The 14638-nt window shown below is 43.4% G+C and overlaps 1 protein-coding gene across 2 annotated transcripts in view; it reads left to right on the top strand.

The window, feature by feature from the left end:
• Positions 1 to 14638, top strand: part of sema6dl (sema domain, transmembrane domain (TM), and cytoplasmic domain, (semaphorin) 6D, like) — a 106565-nt gene that overhangs the window by 28417 nt on the left and 63510 nt on the right. The window contains exons 2-3 of one of the 2 annotated variants that reach the window (XM_057348747.1): positions 11152 to 11228; positions 11565 to 11651. The gene's annotated coding sequence lies outside the window, so the exon portion shown is untranslated. The remainder of the gene's footprint in view (positions 1 to 11151; positions 11229 to 11564; positions 11652 to 14638) is intronic. The other variant, XM_057348746.1, reaches the window with a different exon arrangement.

Genomic DNA, 14638 nt, shown 5'->3' with positions numbered 1-14638 from the left:
TCCAGTCCATTTCCAGCCTTCATTCCAGTAAACCGCCTCAATCTTCACATGGGGCTTGACGTATGCATGTGTCAGCTTCCTCTAGCTGTGCCTGGACGTCATCTGACTGAAGTGCTTTCCATCAGACCTCTGAAACGCCCTGAGGCGTTTACTTCATGTGAATATTTCATCACTCAAATCAAAGAAACATCCTAATGCATCTGGATGGTGTCAGTCCCGGCCCGTACTGAGAATCTACTGTAGACCTGGAGCATGATGGATGATGGTCGGTGGATCTGTAGGTTTGCCAGCAGTCAGTATCAAAGTAATGACCTTTTCATTGCTTAAGTAAATGAACCGAAGCACATTTCATCTGCGGAGCTCCAGTGTTGTTTGGAAACTTTCACTGATGTATGCTTGAGGAAAGCAATTTAGCCGTGTTAATCTTTTATTTCAAACAGCTTTTCAGAAACGATTTGCTCAAAGTGAAAAAAGCAGCCGCAGGCCGTCTCCATATCTAGTTAATGCCAAGAGAATGTCGACATTATTTTTAAATGGCATCAAATGTTGTAGAAATGATACGTTGTTAGAAAAAAACTCTAAATCAATACTAAATAACAAAATGCTCTTTATATCTTCAGATATGCAATCTTTCAAAGTTAACTTTGCAAATAGAAAGGTACAAAGTACCACATCCTGAGAATATTCTTTAGCTTTAGAAAAATCTCATGGAAAGCCCAGGTTAAAGGACAAGTACGCATCTCCATCGTGGTCTACAATGTAGGTCATGCTGTCTTTAAATCTTCTCAGAAGGAAAAGTAAGAGATATTTTCCAATAGGCTCAGAAAATCTAACTGAGACAACATGCTTGTTTTTCTTACACTTTTCAAGACTTTAAATGTCATTTCGCTTCTTGGCTATAAGTAGCTCTTTTAATGTTGTTAAGATATTTTGCTGGAAAACAAGACAAAAATACTATGAAACTTAAAGTCCCTGTGAACTCCGTCTGATGCTTTTCCGAGTGAAACGTAATATGGTATGAGACAATTGAGGGTGTGGCTTGTGATTTCCACTGTGAAGTGATTGGATATAGAAAAGCGGGCATATGACGTCATCATAGATGAATCGCCTCTGGAGGGCAGAAGTGTGTTTTGAGATTTTGGTTAAAGATCACGGGGGCACATGAATTTTAAAAAAAGTATGACTAGATCAATTGTTTATAATAAACACTGCAATATTCCATACAAAAAGTAAGAATTGTCATTTTGAACTGTGCATTATCTCTCAGCGAGATGACTTTCTGAGTTGGAGTAATACGACAGTAATAAGATAAATTGGTGACTCCTGCTTGTGTGAGTTTTGTGGCCGGGCTGATAACAGGGTTGACGTGAGCAGTGTGGGAACAGCGAGGGACCGCTACAGGCCTGAATAATCACTTTCTTGGCACACAGCGTCCCACTGCAGCTAAATGTCCACAACTCCATTCCCTGAAAGCACCTTGCACACTAACAGCCTGCCTTTAAATAATGCATTCATTTAGCTGACGTATGGCTTTTTTCTGTGCTGCTATAACAAAATTAACATCGGGCTTATACTCTGTTTAAATACATTCACACATTCTTACTTGGTTTTACTAAGGACAGTATATCTGCATCTCTTGTCTGTTCAAATGTGTCACAATATATGAGTGTCGAGAATCACTGTGACATTAATGAAAATCATGATTATGGACATCATGTTAATACTACACATAAGATCATATTGTCAATGATCCGGCACCAGCTTGGATCACCAGCTAACAATAGTTCCCTTTCTGTCGGTCTCTTGATGTTGTGTCGAACCGACAGAGTGGGGTTTGTCTTGAGAACCTATCATCTTCTGAGTATTTAGAAAAGGCCAATGAAAATTGGCGAATGAAATTTGCATGCCGGACTCCTCCCCGGATGTCCGGGTATAAGAGGGAAGCCTGCTCATTCATTCACCTTTTGTTCTTCAGAGCCTTAAGCATCCTCCCCCGACAGCTGGGGTGGGCGGGCAGTGAGGTTACATCCGTAACCAAATAGTTCCCTTTCTGTCGGTCTCTTGATGTTGTGTCGAACCGACAGAATGGGGTTTGTCTTGAGAACCTATCATCTTCTGAGTATTTAGAAAAGGCCAATGAAAATTGGCGAATGAAATTTGCATGCCGGACTCCTCCCCGGATGTCCGGGTATAAGAGGGAGGCGTGCTCATTCATTCACCTTTTGTTCTTCAGAGCCTACGCATCTGATGAGCGACTCTTCGATCTTCAGTGATCTAATCCTGCTGGATTCTACGACGTGACAGAACCAGGGTGGCATTCGCTCACGGCAGCTAACACGACTCGCCCGACGCCTCCTCCTGTGGAGTCAGCAGGTGATCGGCTCCCTGCGAGCCATACACATCCCGGGCTACCTGAACCAGACAGCAGACTGGCTTTCTCGTCAGTGGTCGCCTCGCGGAGAGTGGCGACTCCACCCCCACGCGGTTCAGCTCATATGGGAGCAGTTCGGCCAGGCGCAGGTGGACCTGTTTGCCTCCCCGGACTCCACCCATTGTCCGCTTTGGTACTCCCTGTCCGACGGTCCCCTCGGCACGGATGCCCTAGCGCACAGCTAGCCGTGGGACAAGCGGAAGTACGCCTTCCCCCAAGTGAGCCTCATTGCACAGACCCTGTGCAAGGTCAGGGAAGAGGAGCATCAAGTGTTACTAGTTGCGCCTTACTTGCCCAACCGGACTTGGTTCTCAGAGCTGATGCTTCTGACAAAATCTCCCCCCTGGCCGATTCCCCTGATGAAGGACCTCCTTTCTCAGGGGAAGGGCACGTTTTGGCATCCCAGACCTCTGGGACCTCCATGTCTGGCCCCTGGACGGACCGAGGAGATCCTGAGCGGCCTACCCCCGGCGGTGGTAGAGACTCTCATGCAGGCTAGGGCTCCGGCCACTAGGAGACTGTATGCCTTCAAGTGGCTCCTCTTCTCGTCCTGGTGCTCTTCTCGAGGAGAAGACCTGCAGAGATGCTCGATCAGGTACGTACTGTCCTTTCTCCAGGAGAGACTTGAGATGAACCTCTCCCCTTCCACACTGAAAGTGTATGTTGCCGCTATAGCCTCACATCACGATCCAGTTGCTGGTAAGTCTCTAGGACAGCACGACCTGGTTACCAGGTTCCTGAGGGGCGCGAGACGGTTGAATCTGCTTCGCCCGCGCCCCGTACCCTCTTGGGACCTTGAAGTGGTCCTGGAGGGCCTCCAGAGAGAGGCCGATCTTTCTCGCCTGTTGACGAAGACGGCCCTCCTGGTAGCGGTAGGGGACCTACAAGCATTCTCTTTGACCACTGGTTGCCTAGAATTCGGGTCTGGAGACTCTCACGTTATCCTGAGACCACGGCCCGGCTACGTGCCCAAGGTTCCCACCACTCCCTTCCGGGACCAGGTGGTGAACTTCCAGGCGCTCCCCTCTGGGGAGGAAGACCCAACCCCATCCGTGTTGTGTCCAGTACGTGCACTGCTCCTCTACTTGGACCGCACGCAGAGCTTTAGAAGCTCTGAGCAGCTCTTTGTCTGTTTTGGAGGTCAGCAGAAGTTGAGGGCTGTCTCCAAACAGAGACTGGCGCACTGGATCGTGGATGCCATCTCCACGGCATACCGGTCGCAAGATCGCCCCTGCCCCTTAGGTGTTAGGGCACATTCCACTCGGGGTGTCGCCTCCTCGTGGGCACTGGCTCAGGGCGCCTCTCTGGCAGACATGTGCAGAGCTGCGGGTTGGGCTACGCCCAATACCTTCGTGAGGTTCTACAACCTCCGCATAGAACCGGTGTCAGCCCGCGTCCTGCAGGGCAACAGGTAGGACCGGCAACCGCTAGGGCGTAAGCCTACGAAAGCCCTTTCCCCTCCGGGGGGAGCAGCGGCTATTCCTCCTCACTTCTTTCCCCTCGGGTAAAGAATAGGCAGTCCATCCATCACTAAGCACCCTTCCAGGGGGTAGGCTGGGCAGAGCAGCCCTGCCCCCTTAGGCCGGGGAACAGTTCAGTTATATTCCACATAGCGCTAACCGGACCTAGTGCTCCAGACGTGGTAACCCCCCCTCCGTGGGCTGTTCCGTCTGATGTATCCTTATGAATGGTTCCCACCTCGACAACCCATGACCTCCCTAGGTGGACTCCCACCTTGCGGTTAGCTCCTGCAGTCCGCACATCCTTCCCATGAGTTCTCCCCTGATGGTGAGTCCATGTGGTGTCTCCACTAGTTCCTCCCTTCGGTAGGTAGTTGTCTCTGCAGCGTTTTTCCCCCGGGGGGGAATAATGCTTACCCAGTGGCCCTTACGGAGCCGGGCGGCTTCTCGCTGTTTAGAGAACTAGGCCTCCTCCCGTGACGCCCGGTGGCAGGGGCTTCCCAACTTTGTGGAAAAGCTCTGGTTCCCCCTTCCTCTCCACTGGATGGTCATAATTTTGCGTTAGCGCCTACGTCTGACTCGCCCAGGCCAGTCAACGTCGCTCCGCTAGAGATTGTGACGCGGCTCAGTGCTGTGGCGTCTTCCATAGGAACCCCATTCTGTCGGTTCGACACAACGTCGAGAGACCGACAGAAAGGGAACGTCTTGGTTACGGATGTAACCTCAGTTCCCTGATGGAGGGAACGAGACGTTGTGTCCCTCATGCCACAACACTGGCCGCCCACCCCAGCGGTCAGGGGAGGATGCTTAAGGCTCCTCAGACCAAAGGTGAATGAATGAGCACGCCGGCTTCCCTCTAATACCCGGACATCCGGGGAGGAGTCTGGGATGCAAATTTCATTCGTCAATTTTCATTGGCCTTTTCTAAATACTCATAAGATGATAGGTTCTCAAGACAAACCCCATTCTGTCGGTTCGACACAACGTCTCGTTCCCTCCATCAGGGAACTGAGGTTATATCCGTAACCAAGACGTTACAAACACTCTCTCTTTCTCTCTAAACTCTTGTCTTGTGTGTTATTGAGTGTAGCAAAAGAATAGAGAGAGAGAAAACAGAAAATTATCGATTCATTTGTCAGGTGCCATTATTTATTTATCTGAGAAAATTATAAATCTTAGCAATATGATATCATTTTTTTGCCTAAGATAAGCATGTCGCTCTAATTCACATGCATCAATGATTACTTTATACTGCAAACATGGTATTTTAGTAAAAGGTTGAAACTTAAGCTGTTCTTTACAGAAAACAATGTTCAGTATAGTAAATTATTGCTCCCAAAAAATGATGTGTGCTACAAATGAGAGCTAAATTGATCCTCATACAGTAAAGAATAAACAGTAAAAACAATCAATCCAATATAAATACATTCAAGTGTAAATCAGACTTTTTCCCATCACATATCAGATCATAAAGCCACTTATTCTTAATAAAATGAATAAAGATTGGCGAGTGTTTAATAATGAAGTTGTAGGGGATGGGATGAACGACTGGCAACGTAACTAAACAGACCTGATGGGCATATTGTCCCTCCCACCAATGATGAATAGTCCCACTGATATTTTATATAAATATTTTATTTCTTAAAATGAAGAGTTTGTTTCCAAAATGAGATAACTCTGTTTTTTCATTTTTTTCATGTTTTTAATTATGTTATCATGTTTTTCTTGTGTTTTGTTGTGTTAGTTAGCTGTATTTTTTTTGTTATCATGGCTTAAATCAAAACAAACCAGCTGCAGTTTGATTGATATTAATTGGAATGCACAATAAAAAACATGATTTTTGAAAATATTTAAAAACAAGAGTTATCTTATTTTGGAACCAAACTCTTCAAATATTATTACTTTATTGCTTTTACGTGGAGTGTGGATGCTATCTGAGTTTACGTAGTAGTTACAGACTTGTAAAACTACAACAGAGTATATGGAGTTTGGGCAAATTATGAATATATTCAACGTTTTGATCAATCTGCACTTTATGGGAACACGTCGTGGTCTTTGCTGAAATAAGCGTGTTTTACTGCAAATTCTATTTCAATACAAAGAACAGAAGAGTAAAGCATTGATTAGTTTGCTTTTGGTTACAGAAGGAATAATTAGATGGACCCTTAGTGAAATGACTCGAACCTTGTGTTTGTGGATATGCTGTTTTCTCTTAAAAGAAACTTGTGAAGTAATAACAAAACCATACGCCAACTGTACGCTACAGTACATTCTGTACGCTCATTGCTGTATACTGCTTCCTTTGCTTTTTCTGTTTTGTTTGTTTGTTTAGTTCATAAATACGTTTGTTTCGTAGGCTACTTTACACATTGCATAATGTTTTCAACCAAAAAGCACAGCATGTAATGTAAGCTTGTTCTAAAATGTTCACAAAATCCTAATTAATTAACAATAACTATAACCCCAGTGCACCCATAGGAGAAGTGTAGGTTAATGCACAACAACAATATTTTTAAGAAGCTGTTCTGAATTTAAACAGCACAATTGCATGTTGTCTCACTAAGGCATTTATTGATTTAATAATTTTATTAGCCCACCCTCTAAACTGTTAAGCCCCCCAAGAAAAACATCCTGGCGCCGCCCCTGCTTCAGTGACTTCTTTGTTAATGACAGAAGTGACTGATATCAAGTAAGCACAGTATAGAAACAATGATGCATTATTGTAAAGGACATTAATATAGAGTTACATTATAGAGCTGTGTGTTGTTGATGCGTGTGTGCGGGTGTGTGGCACTGGTTAATGAGGCCGTAGAGTGGATAATGGAGTGGCTCTGCTGTTGTTCTGCACTTGGAGGGGCTCAATCGGACCCTGTCCCGCCCTACATCTCTTTTCTTTTCATCAGCAGGAATGCCTGCTTTTGCTAAACGAGAGGCTGATTAGTTCCTACAGACTGAGAGCTTTTCTCCACGGCTCTGTTCTCCTCCCTCTCCGAGCCTCTGCTCCATTCTCCAGCCCTCGCTGCTTTTGTTCACTTGTGGGAAACAGAGTTTTCTAAGCCTTTATTCAGAACAGAGCTGGAACCCAATCAAACACACACAGAGAGAGAGAGAGACCTTGTGATGACTGGCATGTGAAACAGCAGACTTTCCAAGCACATGAGAAGAAGGAACACAAATGAGATCTCTATTAATTCTTTCTCATAGACAACAATGACGATTAATGGACATCGAGTGGAGATTTGAAGTATTTTTGTAGGTTTTCCTGATGAATGGTAGGAGAAACACCTTAAGTCGACACGCATTGCTATTAGTCAGAATGTGTGTTTTATTTTCACGAGAAACAGGTTTGTAAGCGTGTGGTCTCGACTGTATATGATGACACCTGGTTAAAGGCTTTGCGAAAAGAAAAGTTATTTCCGAGATGCCGCAAGTTATTACATTTTGATGAAAGATTATGAAGATAAACATTCTTCTTCTCGCCAACGCACTCTGGAGAAGTAAATGACAAATTGTTTGATATCTACATGTGTGAACTCTAACTTTTGGTTCCTTGCATTCAGAAATATTTTGCCCCCAAAGATCAGACATCAAACAGAGTCCAGCTGAGGGTCACAGCTGTGTCCTTTCATCTGATGACCCTCCAAACGAGAGAAAACACCCTTCTGCTTTGAGCCAAACCTCCCAGTGAGCAGCAGATCTGACGTGTTTTCAGAGCGGTTATAAACTATTCATTCATAAACTTCCGATCGGGCCGTACGTGATGATGAAGAGTGTTCAGGTCCGTTTGTGGCTGCAGGTCTCTTTGGCTGGCACGTCTTCCCGGCCGGCAGGATGCCAGCCTGTGCCAGTGAGCCCACTTGTCTTTCAACAGAAAAGAAGGTTCTCTATCTTCTCCATCATCTGGCAGGGTCAGGCCTCGTAGAGCCAACAATGGCCGTATACATCTAACCGCGGAAAGCAAACATACAGCGTGCCGGGCAGCGGACACACTTACAATCCATCGCTCATCCAGCCCTGTGTGTGTGTGCGTGTGTGTGTGTGCGTGAGCCCGACCCTGTGCGGTGCGGTTGTTAGGATGCCAAAAGGTTTGGATTTTCCCAGGATTGTCGTGCAGTTTCGGTGTGAGAGTTTGTGTGCAGGAAGGAATCTGCCCTCTTTCATTAACGCTCAAAGGAAAACTGTGAAATCCGTTCTGAACCGCAGCGGAGGACAAACAGAAGAGCGGAGGAGCCAAAACCCGACCCGGCTCAACCCGACCCGACTCACTGGAGGCTTTTCAGAGTTCTGAGAGCTAGAGAATGACATCATTCTCTCCAACGTCTGACACAAAGATGCCAAAAAAACACTCACGACATCACGACCCCGACATATGTGCTGAATTTAGACCAGGGCTAGCTAATCCATTCCTCTGTCTAGTGTTCCTGAAATGGTCCTGCGCTCCTTCACGAAAACTGATCTACTCTGAAGAACTTGTTCCCTCTTTTCGTTGCCATGCAACAGCGTTTATTGCTGGGGAGGCGGCGTGGCTGAGAGGAAATGTGGCTTTACAGCATGTTATTACTATACAAAAGAAAATACTGTGCCATGGTACACTGATGGGATGTTCGATGGTAATAGCAGGGAATTTTCAGACAGACTATACGTTGCACTAACTGAATAATATATTCATGTACCATGGTATTAAAACATAGTCATACCACAGTAGTGCTGTAGTAGTCACGGTAGAGAGTTTGACTGCATGTTGACCAACTAACCATGTGAAACCAAAAACACTAAACTCACACTAATAATCCCATGAAGATACAGACATCTGAGTTATTATAGTTTTGGTTTTAGTTTACTTTGTTTTATAAATATTTTTAATTAGCTTTTATTTTTAGATTTTTAGTTTTTATGTTAAATAAATATAAGACTTGTACTTAAAGTTAAGGCTCTTACTTTGGTTTATGGAGTGTCCAACGACAAGTTTATGTACATAGAAGGTGTAAAAACACTATTATTTCGTAATAGTAGGCAGTTATTCTTACCTTACTTCTTGACTGATTCTCAAATGATTCGTTCTGCGATTCATCTGTCTAATCCCCTCCTTTCCACTAGCCTAGTCTGATGTGATTGGTCAGATGGTCTAGTCTGCTGTGATTGGTCAGATGGTCTAGTCTGCTGTGATTGGTCAGATGGTCTAGTCTGCTGTGATTGGTCAGATGGTCTAGTCTGCTGTGATTGGTCAGATGGTCTAGTCTGCTGTGATTGGTCAGATGGTCTAGTCTGCTGTGATTGGTCAGATGGTCTAGTCTGCTGTGATTGGTCAGATGGTCTAGTCTGCTGTGATTGGTCAGATGGTCTAGTCTGCTGTGATTGGTCAGATGGTCTAGTCTGCTGTGATTGGTCAGATGGTCTAGTCTGCTGTGATTGGTCAGATGGTCTAGTCTGCTGTGATTGGTCAGATGGTCTAGTCTGCTGTGATTGGTCAGATGGTCTAGTCTGCTGTGATTGGTCAGATGGTCTAGTCTGCTGTGATTGGTCAGATGGTCTAGTCTGCTGTGATTGGTCAGATGGTCTAGTCTGCTGTGATTGGTCAGATGGTCTAGTCTGCTGTGATTGGTCAGATGGTCTAGTCTGCTGTGATTGGTCAGATGGTCTAGTCTGCTGTGATTGGTCAGATGGTCTAGTCTGCTGTGATTGGTCAGATGGTCTAGTCTGCTGTGATTGGTCAGATGGTCTAGTCTGCTGTGATTGGTCAGATGGTCTAGTCTGCTGTGATTGGTCAGATGGTCTAGTCTGCTGTGATTGGTCAGATGGTCTAGTCTGATGTGATTGGTCAGATGGTCTAGTCTGCTGTGATTGGTCAGATGGTCTAGTCTGCTGTGATTGGTCAGATGGTCTAGTCTGCTGTGATTGGTCTACCGTGAATGAGGCTCACGAGCTACAGTGTTTGGGGGAGAAGAGTGAAGTTTTCGTGGGCAGTCCTAGCAAAACGTAGGCGGGGACTACATGAAGCGACGTAAATCCGCGGCGGTTCGCGAATCGGACTAGGGACGACTCTTTTGTTTGATTCAGAGTCGACTCCCTTTTTTCCAAGCCGATAACTTTGTTATTCATTCACCTTCGGATTGACAACTTGGCAGACCGCTTACTTTCAAACACGGCAACATGTCATTTTCATGATCTCATGTTATGAATTTTAGTCAACTAAAATAACCTTGACAGACATCAGGACAGAAGAGACAATGACACAATAAAAACAAGTTTTAAAGTTAGAGCAGTGTTTGCTAATATAAAATATGAAATCTTATATTCCACAATAAGAGACATGTGCTGTGGGAGATTGAACCCACAAACTCTATCATAGTCTGCCTCTGTAATGTATGTCTTGCTCGTTTTATCATCTAGCAAGTAAACAAAACAAAAACTGTTTGGCACATGATGCTTTTTAAATTGAGCCTGCGCAGACATATAGCTATGGGCTTGAGAAAACATGAAATGCTGAAGGAACACTGTTGGACCTTTGGTTCACTGAAATTAACTGTATATGATACACGTATGTGCCATAGACTGACATTACAATATGACTACAGAAGGCTCTGCGGAGTTTGAAGTCAAAAATTCCGGTCTACCCACTCACCACTGGACTTCATCACCCATAATCCTTTGCACCCTTCACACTGTTTGATTACACCCACACCTGATGCACATCTATGGACTCTATCTAGACTCTTCCATTGCATTCACTATTTGTCCACTATTTGGATTATCTTCGTCTCTCGAGCCTCCTTCTGCATGTACCGTTACACACACAGTATTATTATGACATATATTATTTGTGTGCGTAACATGTAAAAATGTGAAAAGGTTGAACTATTGGCTGTGAGATTGAACAGTCAGTCTGAAGGGACGTAGCCTACGGATACACCCATAGAGAAAAAATATTGAGACGCAGTACAACAAAAGTAATGTTCTTTCAGTAAATCAGTAATGGACGTCACTCTGTACACTGTACATTGACACTGAAATGCATCCCTTTACAGAAGTCAAATGCTTTATTTATTGACTTCATTGAGAAAGAGAGAGTGTGACTAAACTGCTGATATTTAGAATGACATTTTCTGTGTGGTTGAAGGTATTTTTAGTGTAAATGTGGGCAGACTGAAGGGTTGTAGAGTTGAGATTGTGTGGTAGTGTTTAGACTCCTGTGAAACATCTTTGAAGTGATCAGAGGAACTCAACACTTCGTTTGTTCATCTCTCTCTCTCTCTCTCTCAGCGACTCTTATCTGTCAGGATGTGCTTGAGCTGCAAGAATTAAGAAGCTTTACCCACCACACGCTCTAACCGCAAAAGGTCAGTTTTGCAAATTGGGTTCATTAATCTTTAAGAGTACAGCAACCTCTTCATCCACGCATGCAGATTAAAGTGAATCACATGCTCAGAAAGATTAGTCTGCCGGGAATTTTCCTCTAGAGGATAAAAACTCCAGAAAGCTGGAAGAAAATGTTCAGACACACTAAAGTATAAAACAGCAAGTAACGCTTTCTGGTGTCTGTCGGGGCTGCAGGATGGGCCAAAGATTGTTGGCATTCATCTGCTGGGAAATGACGTTTATTCTCTGAGGATCTCGAGTGCTTATGGTCAGCTATTCCTTCTGATGGACCGTTTGTTTGCTTTTTTACTGGCCAGGACCTCTGGAAAACGGACGCTTTCAGCCATGTTCTCCATCATCCAGCCCTGAATGAGATGAACTCTCATCTTCTGCACTTTCTGAAGGTAAGAGGCTTTAAATTCTCTATAACACAGCCACTAGACACAATAATGGTCCTGAAAAAATATCCCCACAGGAAAATACTGTTGCTCTTTTATAGCACAAGAGACCGTATGATCTGAAACTCTCAGGGTCCACTAGAAGAAATAAAGCAGATGCAATAGATCACTGCTGCATTAAATAACGGTGAATCACAACACTTATACTGTAGACCATGTGCTCATGGAGGAATATGATGAAATGTCTTTGAGTTTTTAAAAGGATTCTTGATGTTTTTGGTCAATTATTGAGGTCTTTTTCGAAACATCAGAGCAGGTGTGAGATTGTGTATGCATGTGAAACATCTGAGAACTTGTATTCTTCAACAAATGTCATTTGTTCACCACTCGATATCAACGCTGTCTATGAAAAATGACCTTTCAAGATCTCCTTCAGATGGTAGATGTAATGTAACATTTCTCAGTAAGATGACAATACCTGCTTTCCAGACCCAGACACACTCCTCGAATCTTATATACTGTCCAATTGAGTACATTCATTTGAGTTTTTTGTGTTTTATGTACATCAACTAGTAACATAATTCAGTAAGGGCAGCTGAATGGCATTTTAATGTTTTTTTATTCGGGCATATTATTTTGATTTTTGTTCTTTTTGTGATCTTCAGCTTTTAGTGCAGTCGTGCAGATACATAAATTGCTTGTCGCAGGACTCAGTGTTAGCCTATATATATATATATTGTATATAAAGAGACATTTTCTGTTAAATGCTTTGGTTAGCTTTGGTTAGAAAGTGTGAAGAAATGGTTTGTCGTCCTACAGTGTCACGGTCTGAGCAGAGGAACCCAAGCGCAGGCAGGCAGTGAAGGGGTTAACAGATATTTATTTTAAACAAAACAGAAAACAGAACAAAAACACCCACAATGGGGGAAAAAACAGAACTAAGAAATATATATGTATAAACCAAAAGACTTCCCACGAGGGGAACAAAATGAAAACATGAACAATAAACTAAACTAAAGGATACGACCAGACATCTTAAATAATACAAGGCACAAAACAGGACCACGGATGACAACACGAGCATGAACACAAACACCACGCAGTACACTCACATACATAGTACAATCCATGAGCACAAGACAAAGAAACAAGAGGGTATTTAAAGGGAAGACAAACGAGGGATAACGACACGGGGCAGGTGTGGGTAATCAAACACTTAGGGAAGGATAACGAGGAAACGAGATGGCGGGAACAGAGACGAGACACTGGAAAAACACATGAGAGGTAAAAACAAACATCTCATGGTCTTCCCACATAAAACCCAAGGACTCTGCCCCGATCCCACCACACGACTAGAATTTCATAAACAAGACGGTGGGACCGTGACACTACAGTATTTTGTGTGTGTGTGTGTGTGCGTGTGTGTGTGTGTGTGTGTTTGATGAAGAAGTGTTCTACAGCAGATGGGTCAGCTGTCCTTTCACCCATAATAATAGAGTCATTAAAGATTCATGATTCATCAGAAACTCATCAGCCTATCAGTGTGTCTCTTTCACCTCCAGTAACCCAGTCAGATGTCCAGGTTTAACAGCGCAACACATCAGATGGACTCTGAGTTACAATCACATCACATTTCATGTACACTGCCCTTACAAAAAGTGTGTTATTCATATGCTTTTCTTAAAGTCAAAATAAGCATGTATTGTTTCAGTTGACTTTTCAGAAATATACTTAAAATGACAATGAAGTATGTTCGATTAATACTGATAGAAAAGTCTTTTGGTCTAGATTAGATCTCAGTCTTTAGATAGCGATATACCTCATAAAAATATACAATTATATAAAGGTACAATGAGATATTTGAAGTGTGTTTGACGTGTAGTTGTGTTGACTCTTTTGGTTGTCTATTAAATCATCTTCTCACATAGTTTGACATGCTTTCGTGCATGTTCAAGTTTATAGAGTAAGTTCAGCTTTAGTGTGTATAAACACTACTAATCTAGTAGTTTACTGTACTGTGAAACTAAACGGCTTTTCCTCACGGAAGGTCTGCATTCGGTAAAAATGAGCTAATAAAATATTTCAAATTCACATTTCATGTCCAGTTTTTTTCTCATGTGGCAACTAGTCGTGTAATAAGCGGGATAATGTACAAGCAGCCGACTGTTATCTCCAAATAAGCCCCTTCAGTGTGACACAAGACCTGATCTTATTTCTGCCTGTACATTATCCCTTACTTGTAGTATAGTTGCAGTACTAATGAAAAACAAGTCATAAACTAGCGTTCACTAGTGTTACGCATAAAAGTATAAAGAGCGCCAATTTAGTCCTAACTGGTGAAAGAAAGAACACACAGAAGTACACAACTAGTACATTGATATTAGTATACCTACTGCATAGGCTACAGCACAATTTGCAGTGGAAATGAGACAATTCATGTTAAACACTCGCAGCAGGGCTCGCTCGGGTGAAACGGTTTTCATCCTGCAGTATTTTAGGGTTTGTTTGATGAAGAACGGTTTAACATCAGATGGGTCAGCTGGTCTTTCACCTGTAATAATGTGACACTTTTTGTGATATGAAATCTTAATGATTACTCTGTGACCTCTTTTTTATGTAAATGAAGCTTACTATAGCATCTCTAATTCCCAAAGGTCAGTTCTATAAATAGCAATAAACAGTATTCTCTTAACAAATCTGTACATGGTCATGGAAAAATGATGATGTGTAGTCTCAGTAAAGTTTGTCAGATACAACCTGAAAACGACACTATCGGTGGGCAATGCTCACTCTCAGGGAAACACACTTCTGTGTTTTAAGGAGAGAAGCCGGTGTGTGTAAACCTCCATCAGACGTGTCCGAACACGATCGGTCCGACAGCTGCACTCGTTCCCAACAGCTTGATGTTTAATAACGTGTAATTTGCTTCAGCACGCCGGTGGCAATCACGGACGCATTGGAGTCACTTCACAGGGTGGTGATGCTCATCACAA

Source organism: Triplophysa rosa, linkage group LG12 (genome assembly GCF_024868665.1).
Source record: "Triplophysa rosa linkage group LG12, Trosa_1v2, whole genome shotgun sequence".
NCBI classification, from domain to species: Eukaryota; Metazoa; Chordata; class Actinopteri; order Cypriniformes; family Nemacheilidae; genus Triplophysa; species Triplophysa rosa.
This window is presented reverse-complemented; position numbering and strand designations above follow the sequence as displayed.